General features: G+C 50.0%; 1 protein-coding gene across 1 annotated transcript in view; it reads right to left on the reverse strand.

The window, feature by feature from the left end:
• The window catches only part of PSD3 (pleckstrin and Sec7 domain containing 3), an 811,466-nt gene that overhangs the window by 682,792 nt on the left and 104,352 nt on the right, over positions 1 to 24,322 (reverse strand). The window lies entirely within an intron of this gene.

The following is a 24,322-nucleotide window of genomic DNA, read 5'->3' on the forward strand; positions in this document are numbered from 1 at the left end:
AGCTTACTGAAATGGGATGGAGGGAGAGTTGAGCATTAAGAAGAAAATAAATTCTGTAATACTGCTTGACAGAAATAACCGTCTCATCAGGAATAGGCTTCTAGACAATAGCGAGATGTGAATGTGTGAATTGAGGACCAAGTAGCTGCTTTGCAAATTTCATCAAAGAGAGTGAACCATAAGAAAGCTACTGATGCTGCCATAGCTCGGACCCTGTGTGCTTTAACACAGTGATTCCCAACCCTGTCCTGGAGGACCACCAGGCCAATCGGGTTTTCAGGCTAGCCCTAATGAATATGCATGAGATTTGCATATGATGGAAGTGATAGGCATGCAAATTTGCTTCATGCATATTCATTAGGGCTAGCCTGAAAACCCAATTGGCCTGGTGGTCCTCCAGGACAGGGTTGGGAACCACTGCTGTAACACATCCCTCGAGCTGCAGCCCAGCCTAGAGCATAGCAGAAGGAAATACAGGCCACTAACCATGTGTAAATAGTTCTCTTGGTTACAGGCCGGTCCAATCTGTTGGGATCAAAAGAGATGAACAGTTGAGATGTGTGGCCTTTTGTATGTAGTAAGCCAAGGCACGCAAACTGTCCAAAGTATGTACAGCTGTTTCTCCAGGATGAGGCTTTGGGAAAAAAATGGAAGCACAATGGATTGATAATCAATATAAGGCAGAACAAAATATTTCCTGTTACAGCTCCCCAGCAATGGAATCATTTACCTACTTATCTTCGGGAAGACATAAGTTTAGAGCGATTTAAAAGCTCACTGAAGAGCTTCCTTTTCATAAATGCTTTCGGTAATTAGCAGAGGATAATCCTTGATCTTCTTTATCCATTATCAATGATGTAACTCTTTAAAGAATAGGTAAGCACAGGGTCCACCTTCCTCCGTGTTCTTTCCAAAACTGTAGTTCAACACTTTTTCCTTTTATTTCCAGGTACTGTTAGTCCACTGTAAGTCCTAATTATGTATAACCTTATTATTTGTATGTACATCGCTTTGAAATATTTATAAAAGCGTTTTTATCAAATTTTTAATAAACCTGAAACCCTGGATGAATTTAGGATGGATCTTGAGAATCACCTCATCATGATGAAATACCAATGTTTGAAGTTTGTTTATTTATTTAAAATATTTGTAGCCCGCATATCCACCAATTCTAAGTGGGTAACAACATAACATACATAATGAAATAACAAATTTAAAAAAACATACAGTTAAATATATAACACAAAAACAAATTGCATACCATCATCAAAATATAAAAACTAATACCATATGTCCGGATTAAAGCACACAAAACAAAAACAGACAGCTCAATAATACTTCTATGTAAAATCAAAAAGAGCCAACAGCAACTGTTCCCCACCATCTCTACTCAATTAACAAAACAACGTTCAAATAAAACTGTTTTCAGCCCTTTTCTAAACTGCAAGAAGGTAGAAGTCTGTCTTGGTTCCAAGGGGAGGGCATTCCAAGACACAGGGACCAGTACAGATAGAATCGCTTTATGACTCACTGAGAGCCTCACAACGCTCATAGATGACACTTCTAAACACATCCTGTCCATGGATCGCAATGCACGTGCTGGCTGATAAATCTACAATGCAGAATGTAAAACAGATGGACAATTGTCCCGCAACAGTGAACTGTTTTCTGATATGCTGTAACTTTGCTGTAAATGTACAGTCTCTTAACCTGTAAACCGCTCTGAACTGTTTTGTGGTATTGCGGTATACAAAAATAAAGTTATTATTATTATTATTATAAAGATCAAGAAGACCACTTTCCAAGTGAGAAACTTAAGATGAGTAGATGCCAGTGGTTCAAATAGTGGCTTCATCAGACTATCTAGGAATACATTAAGATCCCAGACTACTGGAGGCAGCTTGGGCAGAGGTTTGGAGTTGAAAAATCCTTGGCCAGGAGCAGGGAGACATGGTCAAATTTATTTTTAGCGAAGATGAGCTTGGCCGCGGTATTCTGAATCCGTTGGAGTCTGTGGAGGTTCTTCTTAGTTAGGCTTAAGTAGATAGAGTTGCAATAGTCCAATCGGGAGAGGATGATGGATTGGACAAGGAGGGTAAAATGTTTTTGATGGAAGCAGGATCTAACTTTCCTCAGCATGTGAAGGCTGAAAAAGCATTTTTTTACCAAGGATTGGAGGTGGTCATTGAAGGACAATGTGGAATCAATGATGATGCCCCAGGAGAGAGTGAACCAAGATGGCGTCAGGGATAGACGTGTCGTGAGAGGCTCCCCTTCCAGCGGCGTTCTAAGCTTTTTTCCCCGAGATTGACTTACCGTTTTTGCTTGAAGGAATGCCGAAGCGCAGGGGGAAACAGAGGAGCAATCTCCCGGCATCCTCGGCCTCATCGGTGACACGCCAGACAGCAATAACAGCTTTTGCTGTTCCCTTTGGTTTGGGCGAATCTGTGCTCCGAGGGGGGCAGACCTCGGAACTGGACAGTGACTTCTCGCTGAGCCCGCTGGGTCCTGCGATCCCTCCCCGTCCCGGGACGATGTCGGGCAGTCCCGCGGATCAACGGGAGACGTCGGGGAGTGAATCCCCGCTGGAACCGATGATGCTGCCTTTGACCCCGGAGGTAATTCAGGCTGTGCCGGGTCACCAGCAAATGGCAGAGGGAGGAGGAGGCGTTCAGGGAGCAACGAGTGTGGGAAATGGAGTCCCTTCTCCACTTCAACCTCTGAAACCCCTGATTAAGCCTAAAGTGGTGGATATGGAGGCGTTGTGGGGAGCCATGGAGAGCCTTCACCAGGTATGCTCCCAATTTATTTCCTCAACTCAACAAACTGCAATTCAAATTAAAAATTGTGAAGGGAAAATTCAACAACAAGCAACTAGAATGGATAATATTGAAAAGACAGTCTCTGAAATAAAACTTGTATCAAATTCTCAAATGAAAGAAAAAAACTTAATGATCAGGAAAATTGAAAACTTAGAAAATGCAAATAGAAATTTAAACCTGAGACTTTTAAATTTTCCTGTATCTAGAATATTATCACCGAGAGAACTTTTTCATTCTTTTTTGACTTCAGTTTTAAAATTTCCAGAGACAAATATGCCACCATTGCAAAAACTATATTATCTAAATATAGTTGAAGAGGATAAGGACAAGTCAATTGTTCATCCTGGAGAATTAGACCTCACTGGGATGTTAGAATCTTCACGGATTGAGATTTCAGCGAGAGCCACTTTGTTAGTAACTTTTGTTTTCTTACAAGATAAAGAAGCTCTTCTCCGCCTCTATTATAGAACTGAAAATGTTGAATTTTACAATCACAAAATTGCAATTTTTCCTGATGTTTCAAAGTGGACGCAGCTTAGACAGAAAAAATTTCTGACATTCCGTCAGTCAGTTTTGGCTTTGGGAGCTACCTTTCAACTTAGGTTTCTTTGTAAATGTTGTATTTCCTATCAAACAAATAAGTATATTTTTTATGATCCAGAACAGCTACAATTTTTTTTGGAAGGTAAGGCTGCTATTAAGGCTCCTGACCCCCTCTGTAATTTCAACCACTTAGGACCTAATGTAATTAACCAAAGAACCCTGTACATTTGTGGCATATGCAAATATGACCGAGTTTAGTTTTCTTTAATTCAACTACCCTTGATTGTGTATGGTTTCACTCTCCTTCAATGTGGACTATAATCATTGTACTGGAATTTATGATTTGATAATAATTTCTTGAATGTATTTAGTTATATGTATCAAAGTGTTCTTTGTGATCTTTGATGTGAAAATGAATAAAATAGATTTAAACAGAATGATGATGCCCAAGACCCTGCTTGAGAACTCAAGCTGCAGAGAGGAGCCAGAGGGTAGTGGGATGGAGGTGGGTAGATGATCTAGTTTTGGACCGAGCCAAAGAAGTCTTGTTTTGGACTCATTCAATTTCATTTGCACAGTGTGGGCCCAGGATTGTAGGTTCATTATACAAGAGGATATGTTCTTAGACAGGTCAGTGAGGTTCGAATCGGTCTCGAGGAGGACGAGGATGTCATCTTTAAGGGTAAATTGTTTCAAGGGAGGATAGGTTGGAGGAGTTTTAGGGAGGACATATAGATGTTGAAACATATAGATGTTATGTACAGGAAACCCATTTTGTGAAAGCGGGGAGAAACTTATTCAATTCCAGGAGTTCCCGTTTAGGGTTTGGGCGTCTAATAAATTGGAGAAGAAAAAGGCTGGGGTCCCGGGGATCCTTTTCTCTAAAAATTTGAAGGTGGTGCCTCAAGGGGAATGGAGGGATGACGGGGGTGGTGGATTATTTGGACAGGGTCGGTGAATGGGGAACTGGTGACGTTGATCAATTTATATGTCAAGCAGTGAGTGTCAAGCAGTGACAGTTTTTTGAAAAGATATTGCCCAAAATATTATCGGTAAAGGTGGGACACTTGGTAATTGGGGAAGACTTTAATTTGGTGCTTAACCCAAAGTGGGACTCTACGGGCATGGGAGGGGTTCGTCTAAGTCTGATAGGAAGACTTTGAAATGCTTTTTGGAAGTACTTAATGTGGTAGATGGATGGACAGAGCAACATTGGATGGGACGAGACTATACCTTTTACTTACCTGAACATGAAGTATATACTCGTATAGACTTGCTGTGTATGGATAAGGGGTGGGGAGGGAAGTTAGTGGGCACATTGGATGAGTAAAATTGGGGGTGTTACCCGGGGGGTGGGGGGATGGAGGATAATCAAGACAAACTGGCTCGCCTGGCATTCACGGCAACCAGGTTGGTGTTGGCCTCCCATTGGAAAAGTCCTCAGGTACCTACCTTGATGCTGATGAGAAAAAATTGGGGTGGGTATGTGAGAAATATAGACTCTCTGTTCTATTGACACGCTGTTGGCAGCAATTTGAGGATATATGGAGTACATTTCTAGTGGTGGAGGGTAGTGAACCGTTGGGTCAGGCAGCATGAAGTTGATTTTTGGGGGTCCTTTTGTTATACTGGGGCTTTTGTCCTTGTATTGCTCTACTTTGTAATGTCATGTTACTGTACAGGGCTAGTAGTTATAAGGGTGGGGGCTCTGTCAGCTGTCTTGCGGTGGGGGGGGTGTTGGGGAAGGGAAGGGAAGAGAGGAGAGGGGGGAGTTTCATTGTGGAATTTGGAAATTGGTAAACCTGTCACTGAGTTTTTAGTGCTGTTATTGTATAGGAGCTGTTTCTGATGACTGCACTATTTTGTTGTATGCTCTTTGGGTTGTATTTGCGGTGTTTTAAATAAAGAATTACAAATATATATATATTTGAGAATAATAGAGACCATGTTCTACTACCCCTGTGGATGAGTAGTAATCCATAAAGAAGCAGAGAGTCCCCACCAGTCAGACTGACCAGACAGAGATGGGGGAGAGTGCATATAGAAACTATTTATTAAAGATGTAACAAGATTTTAAGCAGCCTTTTTTCAGTATATCCAGGGAGCACCGATGTTTTAAGCTGTTATAAAAACTCTTAACAATCTGCAATAAATCAACCAACCACCTACAGTTCATAACAGAGTGCATCGTCTGTTCCCAGATCTACAAGCACGGGAAGCCTTTCCTGACAAGTTAATTTGAGATGTGCAAGAATAATTGTATCACAGACAAAAAGCTGGCCCAGGATAATGAATGCACATTAATAAGGGGGCTCTGCCAACCACCCACAAAAGACAAATATACACACAATATAAATTAAACAAGATCTCTCATCAAGTTTGGTCACAAGAAAAATGAATAGATGTTGCACAAATAGTAATTACTGCCATGGCACTATGGCAGCTCTATAATTGAACAATAAAAACAGCACATTCAGAAGTCACAAGATGGTTTCAGATGTACAAGATTGTGTCATCTAGAACTACATTTGTGCCAGTTTGCAAACATAGAAGAGTAGCCTGAGAACATGGGGAACTGTGTTCAATTCCCACTGCTGCTCTTTTTGACTCTAGGCAAGTCACTTAACCATCCACTGTCCCAAATACATAATAAGTACCTGTATATAATATGTAAACTGCTTTCATTGTAATCACAGAAAAGCAGCATACATATGAAGTCCCATCCCTTTCCCTTTAACATATTATGAAACTTGCTACAATGAGAGCCTTTCATCAGATCCCAAATTTCAATTTGTCATGCAGAAATAAACAGGAAATGATAGTAAGCTCTTCTGAGCAGGGGTCGTCTATTACATTTTAAATGCATATGTACAGCACTGAATATGCTTTTTAGAACTTTAAAAATGATAAACAGTAGTATTACCATGTTTAGCTAAAAATAAGACACCATCTTATATTAATTTTGGGCCCAAAGAAGGCACTAGGTCTTATTTTAGGGGTAGGTCTTAATTTTTTTCATGTACAATTATCATCTCTCCCTTCCTCTCCTCCACCCCAATTCTTCTTATTACCTTTCTCTCCTCCCATGTGGCAGTATCTTTCTTATCCCTCCCTCCCATCCCTTGTGCAGCAGAACCCTTGAAGCTTCTATCCCTCCCTTCCTCCCATCCCCCCATGCAGCATCTTTCTATCCCTCCCAGCCACCCCCCTCACTGACCCTTTCATCTCTCCCTTCTGGTAACAAACAGCAGTGTAAGCAGCACAGGGTGAATCACAGCCTTCTCACGCCCTGGTGTTCCTCTGCCGCGTTGCTGATGACATCATCAGTGATGCAGAAGAGGAGCACCAAAGTGTGAGAAGGCCATGATGCAGCCAGTGCTGCTGACACTGCCATTTGTTAACAAGTATTTCGGTCTCACGGTCAGGGTTCAGATGGGAGGGAGAGATGGAAGGGGAGGCGGTGGGCAGGGGAAGGAAGTTGAAGATGAGGACTCAGATGACAGTGTTTTCAGAGATCCTACCAGTACCGAGGGCAGATGTGAAGAGGCAGACGGAACTACAATCAATAAATGCATGGATGAGGAGATGGTGTGAGGAAGAGGGGTTCCACTTCGTGAGAAACTGGACAACGTTTTGGGGCAAGAACAAGCTTTTCAGGAGGAATGGACTATACCTGAGCAAGGCAAGAACTAGACTTCTAGCAAACAACATCAGTAGAGGAATAGAGCTGGCTTTAAACTAAGAAGAAGGGGAAAGCCAACAGTCGACCAGGTGTCGATGATTCAGAAGAAGGTATCCCGAGAAGATACTGACTGGGAAAAATGATGGGAAGGCTCAACGGGCGGACAAGAGTTGACGGAACAGGAAGATGAGAGGAAGAACATGGCACAGGGGGAAGACAAAATGGGCAAAAACCAAGAGTTGACAGGACAAGAAGAGGATGATAATAAGAACGTGGCACAGGAAAAGAAAATGAAGACAAGAAATTGCATGTATACTAATGCAAGGAGCCTAAGGAACAAAATGGGAGAATTAGAAGTCATGGCCAAAAAAGAGAACCTGGACATCAATGGGGTCTCTGAAACATGGTGGAGTGAAGAAAACAAATGGGACACAGTATTACCAGGGTACAAACTCTATTGCAAAGACAGATCAGATCAAAAAGGATAACATACACTCAACCAGAGTGGACACAGCGGCAGCGACCGGTAATTTGGAATCACTATGGGTCAAAATACCAGGAAGAAATAGGCCCGAGATAAAGAGGGGCCTGTACTATCGTCCACCTGCGCAAACCGAAGTAAACGATGAAGAAATGGAAGCCGAGATGAGGCGGGAATGTAAAAATGGTAACACCATTGTTATGGGAGACTTCAACTATCCAGGGATAGACTGGAGTCTTAGAAACTCAAAATGCGCTAGGGAAATCGGATTCCTGGAGGCTATACAGGACTACTTCATAGAGCAGCTTGTCAGAGAACCGACGACAGGAAATGCCACTCTGGACCTAATCCTCAATGGGCTCAGAGGACCTGCAAAGGAAGTGGAAGTAGTGGGACCCTTAGGAAATAGCGATCACAATATGATCCAGTTCAAAGTCGAAGTAGAAATACCAAAGGGGAATAAAACCACAGCGACAACTTTTAACTTCAAGAAAGGAAACTATGGGGGGGGCGCTAGAGAGCCCAATGGAATAGGACGCTAACGGCATGAGCTCCGGTGTACTGAATCTATTATAACTCGGGAAAACATCACTAACATCAATTATTGAGGTGTGCCTGTCTTTTGCGCTTCAGGGACTATGGCTTAGAGCATATCGAGCAAGAGAAAAAGCGCTGAGCCTTCGACACCAACTAAAAACGGCTCTCCTAAGCTCGATGATTCTGCCTCAGCCACCATCTTGGATGAACTCCGCTCGATCAAGGAGCTGCTTTTAGATACAAAGCAGAACATAAATGATATGAAATCAGACACTGCCATCCTGAAAGAAGAATTTGAAACAGCACAAATCAGAACTGATACTATTGATTCCAGGATTACAGTGGCCGAAAAATCCATTAAACAAATATTCAAACATACTGCACGAATCATGCTACTGGAGCTTGAAGATTCGGATAACCGCGCGAGACGGAATGGATTTCGTCTCCTAAGTTTACTGGAGGGTCGTGAAGCCTGTGATCTGGTTGACTTCTTAGCGGCTCTACTCTCTCAAATTTTGAAAATGAACGACGATATAAAACTTGAATTCGACAGCGCTTACAGACTCCCACAACCGAATACCTATCACAAGAAGTTTTCCAGGCCTATCTTGGTCATGATGCTGAGACACCAGCAAGTCATGAGGATTATGCAGCAAGCCAAGATGCACGCTCTGATCACATTTGAGGGCAGCAAACTACTCATTTTACCGGATCTCACTAAAGAAACGGCAAAACAACGGAAGCTCCTGTTATCCTATCGACTCCAGCTTAAAAACTTAGGGGCATGTTTTGACATGAGGGTTACGTACAATAATGTTACTAAAGATTATTATAATCCTGTTGAACTTGCTGACTTTATAGAGTGTTAAACACACCTCCATTGACAAAACCTGAATACTCTAAATGCTCTTGTACTGGTTATGAGTCGTGAGTATTGTGCACACTTTGTACTACTGTATCCTGTTTTCTTATTTTATTATATGTACAATATGGTTCTCTGATGTTTTCTCACTGTCCTCTTTACACACTGGAGACGAGCCGACCAGGTTTCTTTTTCCTGTCAGCCTTTGGACCCATAGGGTTACTAATTTGTTTACTGTTGTTGTTTGTGTTATTGCAGTTTATGCTTAAATTTCTGTTCTTGCTGGCTCATATACTTCCATGTGAGAGACTATCAGTCATCATATCTCTACACCTTGCTAGTTTATTAAGCACCTGGCTGTTATAACTTTTAACTTTATTTTTTTGTATCCCGCCATACCCGGAAGAGTTCTAGGTGGTTCACATCAATTAAACAAGGTTACAAGTGGTTTACATCAGTTGAGCGGGGTTACAAGCGGTTCAATAGTTCAATTAGTTATATTGAATGTCCATAGCTTGTATGTCACTGAATGTGAAGGGATTCAATAATCCAGTGAAAAGACGTAAAATTATAAAACATACTGAACAATATAACCCAGACAGTGTTCTACCAAGAAACTCATCTCAAGGCGTTGGAGGCGCTTAAAATTGCACCCTCATGGGCTTTTCCACCCTTGTATTCTCCATCGCTAGGAAAGAAGAATGGCGTAATTACTTTAATCAGAAGGAGATCAGATATCAATATTGTTTCCTCTTCCACCGATACTGAGGGACGATGGATCAAGGTATCACTAACTATTGCAAAGACACCGATTAATCTTTACAATATTTATGCTCCTAACCAGGATTGTCCATCCTTTTTTGAATCCTTGGCGGAGGAGATCATATGATCGGGAGATCAACCCTGTATTATTGGAGGGGACTTTAACCTAATACTATGTCCGGAAACTGACAGGAAATCGAGGGTTCCATACAAAAAAATCTAAATCATGGTTCTCACTCCAAGACTTGATGTGCCAACTTAAACTTCTAGACTCTTGGAGATTGACACATCTTGATGAGTTGTCTTTTACCTTCTTTTCGCCGCCTCATTCATCATACTCTCGGATTGACTTCTTTTTAATAAGTCATTCTTTGATGGACAAATTGGAATCAACTGAGATTCATCAAATTTTAGTGTCTGACCATGCCTCGATTACATTATCCTTAAAAGACATCTCTAAATCGAATACTAAATGCATCTAGCGTTTTAACTCGTCTTTGCTGTCTGATCCTTCATTCCACGATTATGTACATACTCATATTCAGGAATTCTTCGAATTCAATCAGATTGGTATGACCTCCTGGCAAAATACCTGGGATGCGTTTAAATCTTATATGAGAGGTATGATCATCTCTTATGCCTCCAGGAAACGAAAAAAGGATAGAGTGCTACTCCAGTCTCTACAAGACCAGATCTCTGCTCTCGAAGCAAATCATCTTCTGGATCTTTCTAATTTCTCAATACAAGAATCTCTGCGGAAATTGTGTTATGAATACAACTTAAGACTTAGTACAGTTGCGGCCTCAGAAGTTTTTCTACAAGCTGCGCATTACTACGCCACTTCGAATAAAGCTGGACACCAACTGGCTGACTATTTGAAAATAAAGGCTGAGAAAACATCTATACCAGCTATCCGCTCAACATCTGGCGAGACATTGTTGAATACTTCCGATATCTGCAACATTAGGGCATAGACAGGGGGTGGGTAAGCAGAGTGGGCAGACTTGATGGGCTGTAGCCCTTTTCTGCCGTCATCTTCTATGTTTCTATGTAACTTTCAGTCGTTTTACACGGATCTCTATTCAACCGAATCACCTGATGAGGTTTTAATAAATGATTATTTGCATGGCTTAGAGCAGGGGTGCCCACACTTTTTGGGCTTGCGAGCTACTTTTAAAATAACCAAGTCAAAATGATCTACCAACAATAAAAATGCTAAACATATATATATTTATTTATATATATATATATATATATATATATATATATACACACACCGAGTGTACTTTGTATTTATGTTCAAATATTTTTTTATTATACAGCCCCCCTCCCCCGAAGGCCTGACCCCCCCTGAAGGTCTGCACATTCCCCCTCAAAGGTTGACTCCCCCCCTGAAGGCCTGCACTACCCCTTGAAGGACTGCACTCCCCCCCAAGACCTCCCCTCCCCACATCCATTTACCTAATTCCAGCAGGGAGCAGTCTGCAGAGAGGATCGCTGGTACTTTAGCGATCCTTGCAGGTTGCCATAGGCCTCAGGAGCCGTCTTCCCTCTGCCCCAAGCCTGTCTCTGACTTAGAGGAGGGGCAGGACCACGGCAGAGGGAAGATAGCTCCTGAGGCCTATGGCAACCTGTAAGAATTGCTAAAGTACCACCTGCCACCGGCCGTCTCCCATTCGTCCCCTTTGGAGATCCCCACAGGAATAAGGAAGTTAAATTAATAGAATACTTAGGCACAGAAAAACAAAGAAATACTTCGGCACAGAAAAACAAAGAAATACTTCCAAGAACTGCCCCATAAGAACTGCCTGTCACAATGCTCATTAGTGGAACTGAATAAAAGACAAGTACAATGGATTTAGAAGGGGGACGATCCGCCCGGGTGCACGGCTTGGAGGGGTGCACAGCCGGCCAGGTCCGGGTCATCCTGCCTTTCTTTTCCCCCAGTCCGCGCTCGGGGCTCTCGCCTGCCTGGTCCTGCGCCGATGCTCGAATGGTGCCGTCAACTCCCGCGAGTCTCGCGATAACCAACAGCACCATTTGGGCGGCGGGTGTGAGCCCCGTGCGCAGACCGGTGGAAAGGAAGGGCAGGAGGACCCGGACGGCTGTGCATCCCTCCAAGCCGTGCACCCAGGGCGGGGGCGGACCGCCCCACCTCGGTACGCCACTGATTGGGAGGCCGATTTTGGGGGTTTTAAAATTGTATATCGGGCAGCATTAGGCCTCGCTCTTACCTCAATCATTACAGGTGCTTCTATTTCTTGTGATACGCTGAGATCCGTCCCCCATCGACCTTCACCCCGCCCTTCCAGCACTCTGATTGGCCAGCGTTCTTTAAGAGGCGGGCCAGTCAGGAGGGGAAAAAAAGAGAAGGGAAGAAGGGAACCTGCTGTGCGATCGACTGGGGTCGCCTGAGCGAACGACCTGTCGATCGCGATCGACGCATTGGGCACCCCTGGCTTAGAGGGACCTACCGTATTTTCTCACATATAACACGCGCGTTATACGTGGTTTTTACGTACCGCGCATACCCTTGCACGTTATACGCGTGAGCGCCTTGTACAAAAATATTTTTACATAGTTCCCCCCCCGACGTCCGATTCCCCCCCCCCCCCGGCAGGACCACTCGCACCCCACCCCGAAGGACCCGCTCGCACGCACCCGCACCCCCACCCCGAAGGACCGCTCGCACACACTCCCACACGCACCCCCACCCTATAGGACCGCTCACACCCCCACAGCCTCCCGACCCCCCCCCCCCATCATGTAGAAGCTCCTACCGGTGTCCTGCTGCTTCCTCTTGGCGGTCCCGACACCCGACACAATTGGGGCAAGAGGGAGCTCAAGCCCTCTTGCCCCAGCCAACCGCGGCACCCCCGACACGATCGGGGCAAGAGAGAGCTCAAGCCCTCTTGCCCCAGCCAACCACGGCACCCCCGACACGATCGGGGCAAGAGGGAGCTCAAGCCCTCTTGCCCCCCCCCGACTCCCCGACACGATCGTGGCAAAAGGGAGCCCAAGCCCTCTTGCCCCGCCGACTTCCCAACTCCCCGACAATATCAGCCAGGAGGGAGCCCAAGTCCTCCTGGCCCTGGCGACCCCCCCCTAGTTGTTCGGGCCAGGAGGGAGCCCAAACCCTCCTGGCCACGGCGACCCCCTACCCCCACCCCACACTACCCCTCGACGCAAACCCCCCTCCCCCCAACGACCGCCCCCCCCAAGAACCTCCGACCGCCCCCCCAGCCGACCCGCGACCCCCCTGGCCGACCCCCACGACACCCCCCCACCCCCCTTCCCCATACCTTTGTGTAGTTGGCCGGACAGACGGGAGTTAAACTCGCCTGTCCGGCAGGCAGCCAACGACGGAATGAGGCCGGATTGGCCCATCCGTCCCAAAGCTCCGCCTACTGGTGGGGCCTAAGGCGCCTGGGCCAATCAGAATAGGCCCGGGAGCCTTAGGTCCCACCTGGGGGCGGGGCCTGAGGCACATGGGCCCAACCCGACGCAATGTTCCACCCCTGCCATTCGTGTGTTAAAATCAGACACAGTGGCAGAAAGCATCTCCAGCGATGCAGTAATTTTATTGAGCCGGGTACCCAGGGCCAAAACCACCGCTTCTGTGAGCCGCGAAATCACGTCTTCAAATGTGGGGTCAGTTACCTCCGCCTGACCCGCCATCTTGCCGTCGGGCCCGGGCCCCGATTTCAGCCGGTCCCGCTCCTTTTTGCTGCTTTTCGTCGCCATCTCGGTGCTACTTTTGTGCACAAATTTGTCCATAGACTCTAGGGCAGCAGCGGTCAAGCGCGTGGGAGAACCCGAACAAAGAATATAGTTCAAAGAGGCCGATTCAGAGGGAGAACTTCGGAGCTCAGAGAAAATACATCTTCTCTGCTCTCTGCACGGCCACACCCCCATCATGCCCATCTTTAAAAAAGGATCGAGAGGTGACCCAGGGAACTACAGACCGGTAAGTCTAACTTCGGTTCCGGAGAAGATGGCAGAAGTGCTGATAAAAGATAGCATCGAAGAGCATCTAGAAAGAAATAAACTGATGAAAACGAGCCAACACGGCTTCTGCAAGGGAAGATCATGCCTAACGAACTTACTGCACTTCTTTGAAGGTTTTAATAAACAAATGGACGAAGGGGCCCCCATAGACATTGTATACTTGGATTTCCAAAAAGCCTTTGATAAGGTACCCCATGAACGCCTACTACGGAAACTGAAGAACCATGGGGTGGAAGGGGATGTACACTGTTGGATCAAAAATTGGTTGGTGGGTAGGAAGCAAAGGGTAGGAGTAAAGGGACACTACTTGGAATGGAGATGGGTCACGAGTGGTGTTCCACAGGGGTCGGTACTCAAACCGCTGTTGCTCAATGTATTTATCAATGACCTAGAAACAGGGACGAAGTGCGAAGTTATAAAATTCGCAGATGACACAAAACTTTTTAGTGGGGTTAGGACTAAAGACGACTGTGAAGATTTACAAAGGGACCTGAACAAACTGGGAGAATGGGCGAATAAATGGCAGATGAACTTTAATGTAGAGAAATGTAAAGTCCTGCATGTAGGAAACAGAAAGCACAGTTACTTACCGTAACAGGTGTTATCCAGGGACAGCAGGCATATATTCTCACATGTGGGTGACGTCATCTACGGAGCCCCAGCGCGGACAGCTTTTCAAGCAAACTTGATTGAAGTTTCAAGTTTGCACACTGCACCACGCATGTGCTAGCCTTCTTGCCCACTAGAGGGCGCATCCCCACCTCGTGGTCCTCAGTTCAATTTCATCCGCGGAGCCAGAAGCCCTGTGGAAAAAATTGTGCTCTTGTGCCTTCTGTCGCCGCGGCTGTGTAGGGTATTTCGCGCGGTCGCTGCGTTTTTTTGTCTTGTTTATTCTTTTTTTGCCTTTCTTTTCAAAAAAAAAAAAAAAAAAAAACTTTCGAATTTCGTCGCTACCGGGGGCTCCCGGTAGCCGTGGCCGGGGAACCTCGCTTGTTCCCGGCCTCTCTTGGGCCCATGTCCCGGCCCGTAACGGGCTTTAAAAAGTGCGGGCGCTGTGAACGGCTGCTATCGATCACTGATCCACACAGGTGCTGTTTGAGGTGCTTGGAGCCCCAACACCCGACAGCATCCTGCGAGAAGTGTGCCACCTTCCAGAAGCGGGCACTCAAACGCCGCAAAGCCCGCATGGCAGAACTTTTCTCGGTCGAGTCCCCGCCCGGGAAGGCCTCGAGTTCGGCCTCGGCTTCGGCCCCGGCCTTGACCTCGGCCTCGACATCGGCCTCGACCTCAGCTTCGGGACCATCGGCTTCGCCTCGGGCCTCGTTGCCATCGAAGCAGCCGGCCTCATCCAAGGCCTCGGGTAAGTCTCCACTTCCCTCCTCAGCTCCATCGTCCAAAAAGCCATCCTCGGGCTCTTCGGCGGGAGGGTCCACCTCTGTTAAACCCAAGATGCCCGCGTCCGCCGCCCCGAGGGAATACTCGAGACCGAGGTCGCCCTCTGAGGAGCAGCGGCAGGTCTTGCCACAGGGAATGTCAATCCCCGTGTTCCAAGACTTGCTCCGGGCGTTAATCGCCTCGGAGCTCACCGGGGCCATTGAACATCTGCAGCAGGCTTCGGCCTCGGCTGCTCCGGCCTCGGTGACCCCGCAGTTGACGACCTCGGCCTCGGGTACCGGGGCTTCGGCTCCCGAGGCGCCCACGGCCTCGACCTCGGCAGTACCCTCGGACCCGGCTTCGCGGGATCCGCCGGAGCGTAGCGTGCGCCCAAAAGACAAGGTGCGCCGGGTGCGGAGGATCTCGTCTTCGTCCTCGGAGTCCTCGCAGGGTTCATCGCCCTCGGGCAGGTCTCGGGCGAGGCGCCGGCCGAGGAAGGCCAAGCGGTCTCGGGCCTCGCCTCGGCGGCGCGGTCGCTCGTCGCCGGCCGGGGCCGAGGCCTTGCAGGTGAGGGACCTGCGGGTAGATAATCCCGTCTTGTTCCGGTCTCCGGCCAGGGAGAGCTCCCGGGCCTCCTCGCCGGGACCGAAGGGTCGGGCTTCGGTGCCTCGGACCCCGGGGGGATCCCCGAGGGGTTCCTTTAGACGCACCCGGTCTCCGACTCCGTCGAGGTCGCAGGACTGTGCCTCGTTGGGGTCGGGGTCCGGTAGGGAGCCCAGATATTCTCACGAGGCCTCTCCCTTCGGCTCCGCCGGGAAGTCTCGGTCTCCCTCTCCTCCTGCTAAACCTTCCTCTTTTACGAGGTTCGTGCAGGATATGGCGGCGGCTTTGGGTGTAGACTTGTCTGAAGGGTCCACTTACACCAAGGAGTTTTTAGAGGAGCAGGATCTTCCTGCCCCACCTCGGGAATCCCCGCGCCTTCCGGTTAACAAGGTCCTCTGCCAGACCTTCCTGAGGAATCTTGAGGCTCCCTTGACGGTCGCTGTGGTCCCCTCAAAAATGGAGTTGAAGTATCGCACCCTCCCCATCAAGGGGTTCGAGAAGGGCCAACTTTCTCACAATTCGCTCCTAGTGGAATCGGCGGTTAAGAAATCGCAGCCCTCCAGGGTCTCAGCCGCGGTCCCGCCGAGTAGGGAGGGCCGGACCTTAGACAAATTCGGGCGTCGTCTCTATGCGAACTCTCTCATGGCAACGAGGGTCCTGAACTACGCCTTTTCGTACTCGTCTTTCCTACGTACGATGGTGAAGGACCTCCCCTCTTTTCGTGAGGTGATACCAGAGTCGCATAGGGACAGGTTTGCCACCTTCAGCTCTAATCTGGCCCAGCTGCGCCTATATTTGTTCCACGCAGTTTACGATGCGTTTGAACTTGCCTCGAGGGTATCGGCCTGTGCGGTGGCCATGCGCCGGCTGGCGTGGCTCCGTACCCTCGAGATGGAGTCGCATTTGCAGGAACGCCTGGCTAACTTGCCTTGCGTTGGGTCGGAATTGTTCGACGAATCTTTGGATGCGGCGACCAAGCGGCTTTCCGAACAGGAGCGCTCTTTGGCATCTCTGGTGCGCCCGAAGCCTAAGGCCCCTACCCAGCGTCCCTTCCGGCAGCCCCCGAGAAGGTACCCTCAGAAGTCTACGCCGGCCTTTTCCAGACCGCCGCCACGGCGTCCACCACAACAGACTAGAGGTGGCCCCTCTAAGCCCGTTGCGCAGGGGGCGGCCAAGGCCGCGCCGTCCTTTTGACGGGGTGGGCGGTCGGGGGCGGGCCCCCACCGCGACATCGTGCCACCCCCTCCCCATCGGGGGTCGGCTGACGGCTTTTGCCGGGGCCTGGTCTGCGATTACGTCAGACGCATGGGTGCTCCGGACAATCTCAGAGGGCTATTCGCTCAACTTCTCCAGTCCGCCTCCGGACTTGCCTCCCGGAGCTTGCCCTCCCAATCGGAACCAGTTGGCCCTTCTCATGGAGGAAGCCAGGGCCCTGTTGAGCCTCCGGGCGGTCGAGGTGGTACCTCGCGAGCAGATGGGCCAGGGGTTTTACTCCCGTTACTTTTTAGTCCCAAAAAAGACCGGGGACTTGCGTCCCATTTTGGACCTCCGGAAGCTCAACAAGTTCCTGGTCCGGGAGAAGTTCCGTATGTTATCGCTTCCGGTTCTCTATCCGCTGTTGGAGGAGGGGGATTGGATGTGCTCCCTGGACTTGAAGGAAGCGTACACCCATGTTCCGGTGCATCCCGCTTGCCGCAGGTTCTTGCGTTTTCAAGTCGGGGATTTGCACCTGCAGTATCGGGTTCTTCCCTTCGGTTTGGCGTCGTCCCCTCGGGTATTCACCAAGTGTATGGTGGTGGTTGCGGCGGCCCTGCGCTCGCGGGGTCTACAGGTCTTTCCCTACCTGGACGATTGGCTGATCAAGGCCTCGTCCAGGGAGGGGGTTATCTTAGCGACCCAACAGACTATCAGTCTTCTGCAGGACCTGGGGTTCGAAGTGAACTTTCCCAAGTCTCAATTGTGCCCGGCGCAGTCTCTCCAATTCATTGGAGCCGTGCTGGACACGGTTCGCCTCCGCGCTTTTCTCCCCCCGCTTCGGCGGGAGGCTCTGCTTCGGTGGAGCCGCCACTGTCAAGGGCAGTCGGAGGTGTCGGCCCAGAACATGATGATTTTGCTGGGTCACATGGCGTCGACGGTTCACGTCACGCCTTTCGCTCGCTTGCACCTGCGGCTCGCGCAGTGGACTCTGGCGTCGCAGTGGCGGCAGGATCGCGATCCGGTGTCTTCCCGGATATCAGTGACTCCTTGTTTACGTCGATCGCTCCGTTGGTGGACCGGCTCTTCCAATCTGTCCGGGGGTTTGCTGTTTCTCGTTCCACCTCACAGCAAGGTCCTGACCACGGACTCCTCCGAGTACGCGTGGGGAGCTCATCTGGACGGCCTGAGGACGCAGGGTCTGTGGTCGGCAGAGGACCGTCGATGTCACATCAATGTGCTGGAGCTTCGCGCCATTTTTCTGGCCGCACGAGCTTTTGTCCACCTGCTGCACGATCAGGTGGTACTCGTGCGGACCGACAACCAAGTGGCGATGTACTATGTCAACAAACAAGGGGGTACGGGCTCTTGGCCTCTGTGTCACGAGTCTCTTCGCCTTTGGGAATGGGCGATCTCCCAGAACATATTCCTGCGGGCGGTTTACATTCAGGGAGAGCAGAACCAGCTGGCAGACAAACTCAGTCGTCTTCTCCAGCCGCACGAATGGTCTCTGAACTCCCGAGTACTTCGCGAGGTCTTCGACCGCTGGGGAACTCCTCAGGTGGATCTGTTTGCCTCTCCGGAGACTCGCAAACTGCCCCTCTATTGCTCTCGGATTTACTCTCAGGATCGTCTCGAGGCGGATGCCTTCCTCCTCGAATGGGAGGGGAGGTTCCTTTATGCGTTCCCGCCGTTTCCTCTGATTTTAAGAACGCTGGTTCATCTCTGATCGACCGGAGCCTCCATGATCCTCATTGCGCCTCGTTGGCCCAGGCAGCCCTGGTTCTCCCTGCTTCTTCAACTCAGTGCCAGGGAACCTCTGCTTCTGCCGGTGTTTCCCTCTCTGCTGTCTCAGAGTCGGGGTTCGCTGTTACATCCCAATCTTCAGTCTTTACATCTGACTGCTTGGTTTCTCTCCCCCTGACTTCGATTCCGGTGTCTCGGGCCGTGAGGGACATTTTGGAGGCCTCGCGCAAGGTCTCGACTCGGCTTTGTTATGCCCAGAAGTGGACCAGGTTTACATCCTGGTGTTCTTTGAATCGTCTGGAACCGAGTTCGGTGCCTGTGGCTTCGGTTCTGGATTATCTATTGCATTTATCTGAATCTGGTCTGAAGACGACTTCTATTCGGGTACATCTCAGTGCCATTGCTGCATTCCATTGGCACCTTGAGGGTCGTTCTCTCTCTCTTCATCCTCTGGTGACTCGTTTCATGAAGGGTTTAGTGAATGTCCATCCTCCTCTGAAACCTCCTCCGGTGGTGTGGGATCTTAATGTGGTCTTGGCTCAGCTGATGAAGCCTCCCTTTGAGCCCATCGACAAGTCGCATCTTAAGTTTCTCACCTGGAAAGTGGTATTTTTGATTGCGCTCACGTCTGCTCGTCGGATTAGTGAACTGCAGTCCTTGGTGGCGGATCCTCCTTTCACGGTGTTTCATCATGATAAGGTGGTTCTTCGCACCCATCCAAAATTTTTACCTAAAGTTGTGTCTGATTTCCACCTCAATCAGTCTATTGTCCTTCCGGTGTTTTTTCCGAAGCCCCATTCTCATCCTGGTGAGGCGGCGCTTCATACGCTTGACTGTAAGAGGGCGTTGGCTTTTTATCTTCAACGCTCCAAGTCTTATCGGAAGGTTCCTCAATTGTTTTTGTCCTTTGATCCTAATCGTTTAGGACACCCGGTTTCGAAGCGCACCTTGTCAAACTGGTTAGCTGCTTGTATTTCCTTTTGCTACGCTCAGGCTGATCTCCCGCTTTCGGGTCGAGTTACGGGTCATAAAGTCCGAGCGATGGCAGCTTCCGTGGCTTTCCTCCGATCCACGCCTATGGAGGACATTTGTAAAGCTGCCACTTGGTCTTCGGTTCATACGTTCACCTCCCACTACTGTCTAGACACTTTGTCCAGAAGCGACGGCCGGTTTGGCCAGTCGGTGTTACGTAACCTGTTTTCATAATCTGCCATCCTCCCACCTACCCTTTTTTGGTTGGCTTGGAGGTCACCCACATGTGAGAATATCATGCCTGCTTGTCCTGGGATAAAGCACAGTTACTTACCGTAACAGGTGTTATCCAGGGACAGCAGGCATATATTCTCACAACCCGCCCACCTCCCCGGGGATGGCTTCTTTGCTATGATATGGAACTGAGGACCACGAGGTGGGGATGCGCCCTCTAGTGGGCAAGAAGGCTAGCACATGCGTGGTGCAGTGTGCAAACTTGAAACTTCAATCAAGTTTGCTTGAAAAGCTGTCCGCGCTGGGGCTCCGTAGATGACGTCACCCACATGTGAGAATATATGCCTGCTGTCCCTGGATAACACCTGTTACGGTAAGTAACTGTGCTTTATCCCAGGACAAGCAGGCATGATATTCTCACATGTGGGTGACGTCATCTACGGAGCCCCAGCGCGAACAGCTTTTCAAGCAAACTTGATTGAAGTTTCAAGTTTGCACACTGCACCACGCATGTGCTAGCCTTCTTGCCCACTAGAGGGCGCATCCCCACCTCGTGGTCCTCAGTTCAATTTCATCCGCGGAGCCAGAAGCCCTGTGGAAAAAATTGTGCTCTTGTGCCTTCTGTCGCCGCGGCTGTGTAGGGTATTTCGCGCGGTCGCTGCGTTTTTTTGTCTTGTTTATTCTTTTTTTGCCTTTCTTTTCAAAAAAAAAAAAAAAAAACTTTCGAATTTCGTCGCTACCGGGGGCTCCCGGTAGCCGTGGCCGGGGAACCTCGCTTGTTCCCGGCCTCTCTTGGGCCCATGTCCCGGCCCGTAACGGGCTTTAAAAAGTGCGGGCGCTGTGAACGGCTGCTATCGATCACTGATCCACACAGGTGCTGTTTGAGGTGCTTGGGGCCCCAACACCCGACAGCGTCCTGCGAGAAGTGTGCCACCTTCCAGAAGCGGGCACTCAAACGCCGCAAAGCCCGCATGGCAGAACTTTTCTCGGTCGAGTCCCCGCCCGGGAAGGCCTCGAGTTCGGCCTCGGCTTCGGCCCCGGCCTTGACCTCGGCCTCGACATCGGCCTCGACCTCAGCTTCGGGACCATCGGCTTCGCCTCGGGCCTCGTTGCCATCGAAGCAGCCGGCCTCATCCAAGGCCTCGGGTAAGTCTCCACTTCCCTCCTCAGCTCCATCGTCCAAAAAGCCATCCTCGGGCTCTTCGGCGGGAGGGTCCACCTCTGTTAAACCCAAGATGCCCGCGTCCGCCGCCCCGAGGGAATCCTCGAGCTCCTGAGGCCTATGGCAACCTGTAAGAATTGCTAAAGTACCACCTGCCACCGGCCGTCTCCCATTCGTCCCCTTTGGAGATCCCCACAGGAATAAGGAAGTTAAATTAATAGAATACTTAGGCACAGAAAAACAAAGAAATACTTCGGCACAGAAAAACAAAGAAATACTTCCAAGAACTGCCCCATAAGAACTGCCTGTCACAATGCTCATTAGTGGAACTGAATAAAAGACAAGTACAATGGATTTAGAAGGGGGACGATCCGCCCGGGTGCACGGCTTGGAGGGGTGCACAGCCGGCCAGGTCCGGGTCATCCTGCCTTTCTTTTCCCCCAGTCCGCGCTCGGGGCTCTCGCCTGCCTGGTCCTGCGCCGACGCTCGAATGGTGCCGTCAACTCCCGCGATAACCAACAGCACCATTTGGGCGGCGGGTGTGAGCCCCGTGCGCAGACCGGTGGAAAGGAAGGGCAGGAGGACCCGGACGGCTGTGCATCCCTCCAAGCCGTGCACCCAGGGCGGGGGCGGACCGCCCCACCTCGGTACGCCACTGATTGGGAGGCCGATTTTGGGGGTTTTAAAATTGTATATCGGGCAGCATTAGGCCTCGCTCTTACCTCAATCATTACAGGTGCTTCTATTTCTTGTGATACGCTGAGATCCGTCCCCCATCGACCTTCACCCCACCCTTCCAGCACTCTGATTGGCCAGCGTTCTTTAAGAGGCGGGCCAGTCAGGAGGGGAAAAAAAGAGAAGGGAAGAAGGGAACCTGCTGTGCGATCGACTGGGGTCGCCTGAGCGAACGACCTGTCGATCGCGATCGACGCATTGGGCACCCCTGGCTTAGAGGGACCTACCGTATTTTCTCGCATATAACACGCGCGTTATATGTGGTTTTTACGTACCGCGCATACCCTTGCACGTTATACGCGTGAGCGCCTTGTACAAAAATATTTTTACATAGTTCCCCCCCCCGACGTCCGATTCCCCCCCCCGAAGGACCGCTCGCACGCACCCGCACCCCCACCCCGAAGGACCGCTCGCACACACTCCCACACGCACCCCCACCCTATAGGACCGCTCACACCCCCACAGCCTCCCGACCCCCCCCCCCCCATCATGTAGAAGCTCCTACCGGTGTCCTGCTGCTTCCTCTTGGCGGTCCCGACACCCGACACAATTGGGGCAAGAGGGAGCTCAAGCCCTCTTGCCCCAGCCAACCGCGGCACCCCCGACACGATCGGGGCAAGAGAGAGCTCAAGCCCTCTTGCCCCAGCCAACCACGGCACCCCCGACACGATCGGGGCAAGAGGGAGCTCAAGCCCTCTTGCCCCCCCCCCGACTCCCCGACACGATCGTGGCAAAAGGGAGCCCAAGCCCTCTTGCCCCGCCGACTTCCCAACTCCCCGACAATATCAGCCAGGAGGGAGCCCAAGTCCTCCTGGCCCTGGCGACCCCCCCCCTAGTTGTTCGGGCCAGGAGGGAGCCCAAACCCTCCTGGCCACGGCGACCCCCTACCCCCACCCCACACTACCCCTCGACGCAAACCCCCCTCCCCCCAACGACCGCCCCCCCCAAGAACCTCCGACCGCCCCCCCCAGCCGACCCGCGACCCCCCTGGCCGACCCCCAAGACACCCCCCCACCCCCCTTCCCCATACCTTTGTGTAGTTGGCCGGACAGACGGGAGTTAAACTCGCCTGTCCGGCAGGCAGCCAACGACGGAATGAGGCCGGATTGGCCCATCCGTCCCAAAGCTCCGCCTACTGGTGGGGCCTAAGGCGCCTGGGCCAATCAGAATAGGCCCGGGAGCCTTAGGTCCCACCTGGGGGCGGGGCCTGAGGCACATGGGCCCAACCCGACGCAATGTTCCACCCCTGCCACTCGTGTGTTAAAATCAGACACAGTGGCAGAAAGCATCTCCAGCGATGCAGTAATTTTATTGAGCCGGGTACCCAGGGCCAAAACACCACACCCCCATCATGCCCATCTTTAAAAAAGGATCGAGAGGTGACCCAGGGAACTACAGACCGGTAAGTCTAACTTCGGTTCCGGAGAAGATGGCAGAAGTGCTGATAAAAGATAGCATCGAAGAGCATCTAGAAAGAAATAAACTGATGAAAACGAGCCAACACGGCTTCTGCAAGGGAAGATCATGCCTAACGAACTTACTGCACTTCTTTGAAGGTTTTAATAAACAAATGGACGAAGGGGCCCCCATAGACATTGTATACTTGGATTTCCAAAAAGCCTTTGATAAGGTACCCCATGAACGCCTACTACGGAAACTGAAGAACCATGGGGTGGAAGGGGATGCACACTGTTGGATCAAAAATTGGTTGGTGGGTAGGAAGCAAAGGGTAGGAGTAAAGGGACACTACTTGGAATGGAGATGGGTCACGAGTGGTGTTCCACAGGGGTCGGTACTCAAACCGCTGTTGCTCAATGTATTTATCAATGACCTAGAAACAGGGACGAAGTGCGAAGTTATAAAATTCGCAGATGACACAAAACTTTTTAGTGGGGTTAGGACTAAAGACGACTGTGAAGATTTACAAAGGGACCTGAACAAACTGGGAGAATGGGCGAATAAATGGCAGATGAACTTTAATGTAGAGAAATGTAAAGTCCTGCATGTAGGAAACAGAAACCCGATATACAGCTATACGATGGAAGGGCTGGTAATGGGTGAAAGTAGCCTAGTGAAGGACTTAGGGATACTGGTTGATAAAATGATGAAGCCATCGGCACAGTGCGCAGCAGCCTCAAAGAAGGCGAACAGAATGCTAGGTATTATCAAGAAAGGTATTACAACCACAACGAAAGATGTTATCCTGCCGTTGTATCGGGCGATGGTGCGCTCGTATCTGGAGTACTGCGTCCAATACTGGTCGCCGTACCTCAAGAAGGATATGGCGATACTCGAGAGGGTTCAGAAAGCAATGTTACTTACCGTAACAGTTGTTATCCAGGGACAGCAGGCAGCTATTCTCACTAGTGGGTGATGTCATCCGACAGAGCCCCGATACGGACGTCTCACAAGCATACTTGCTTGCAGAAACTTCAGAAGTTTTGAGATGCCCACACCGCGCATGCGCCAGTACCTTCCACCCTGATGGTCCGGGCGTGTCTCCTCAGTTCAGGTAGCTAGCAGAGAAGCCAACCCAGGGGAGGTGGGTGGGACGTGAGAATAGCTGCCTGCTGTCCCTGGATAACAACTGTTACGGTAAGTAACA

Source organism: Geotrypetes seraphini, chromosome 1 (genome assembly GCF_902459505.1).
Source record: "Geotrypetes seraphini chromosome 1, aGeoSer1.1, whole genome shotgun sequence".
In the NCBI taxonomy this organism is placed as follows: Eukaryota; Metazoa; Chordata; class Amphibia; order Gymnophiona; family Dermophiidae; genus Geotrypetes; species Geotrypetes seraphini.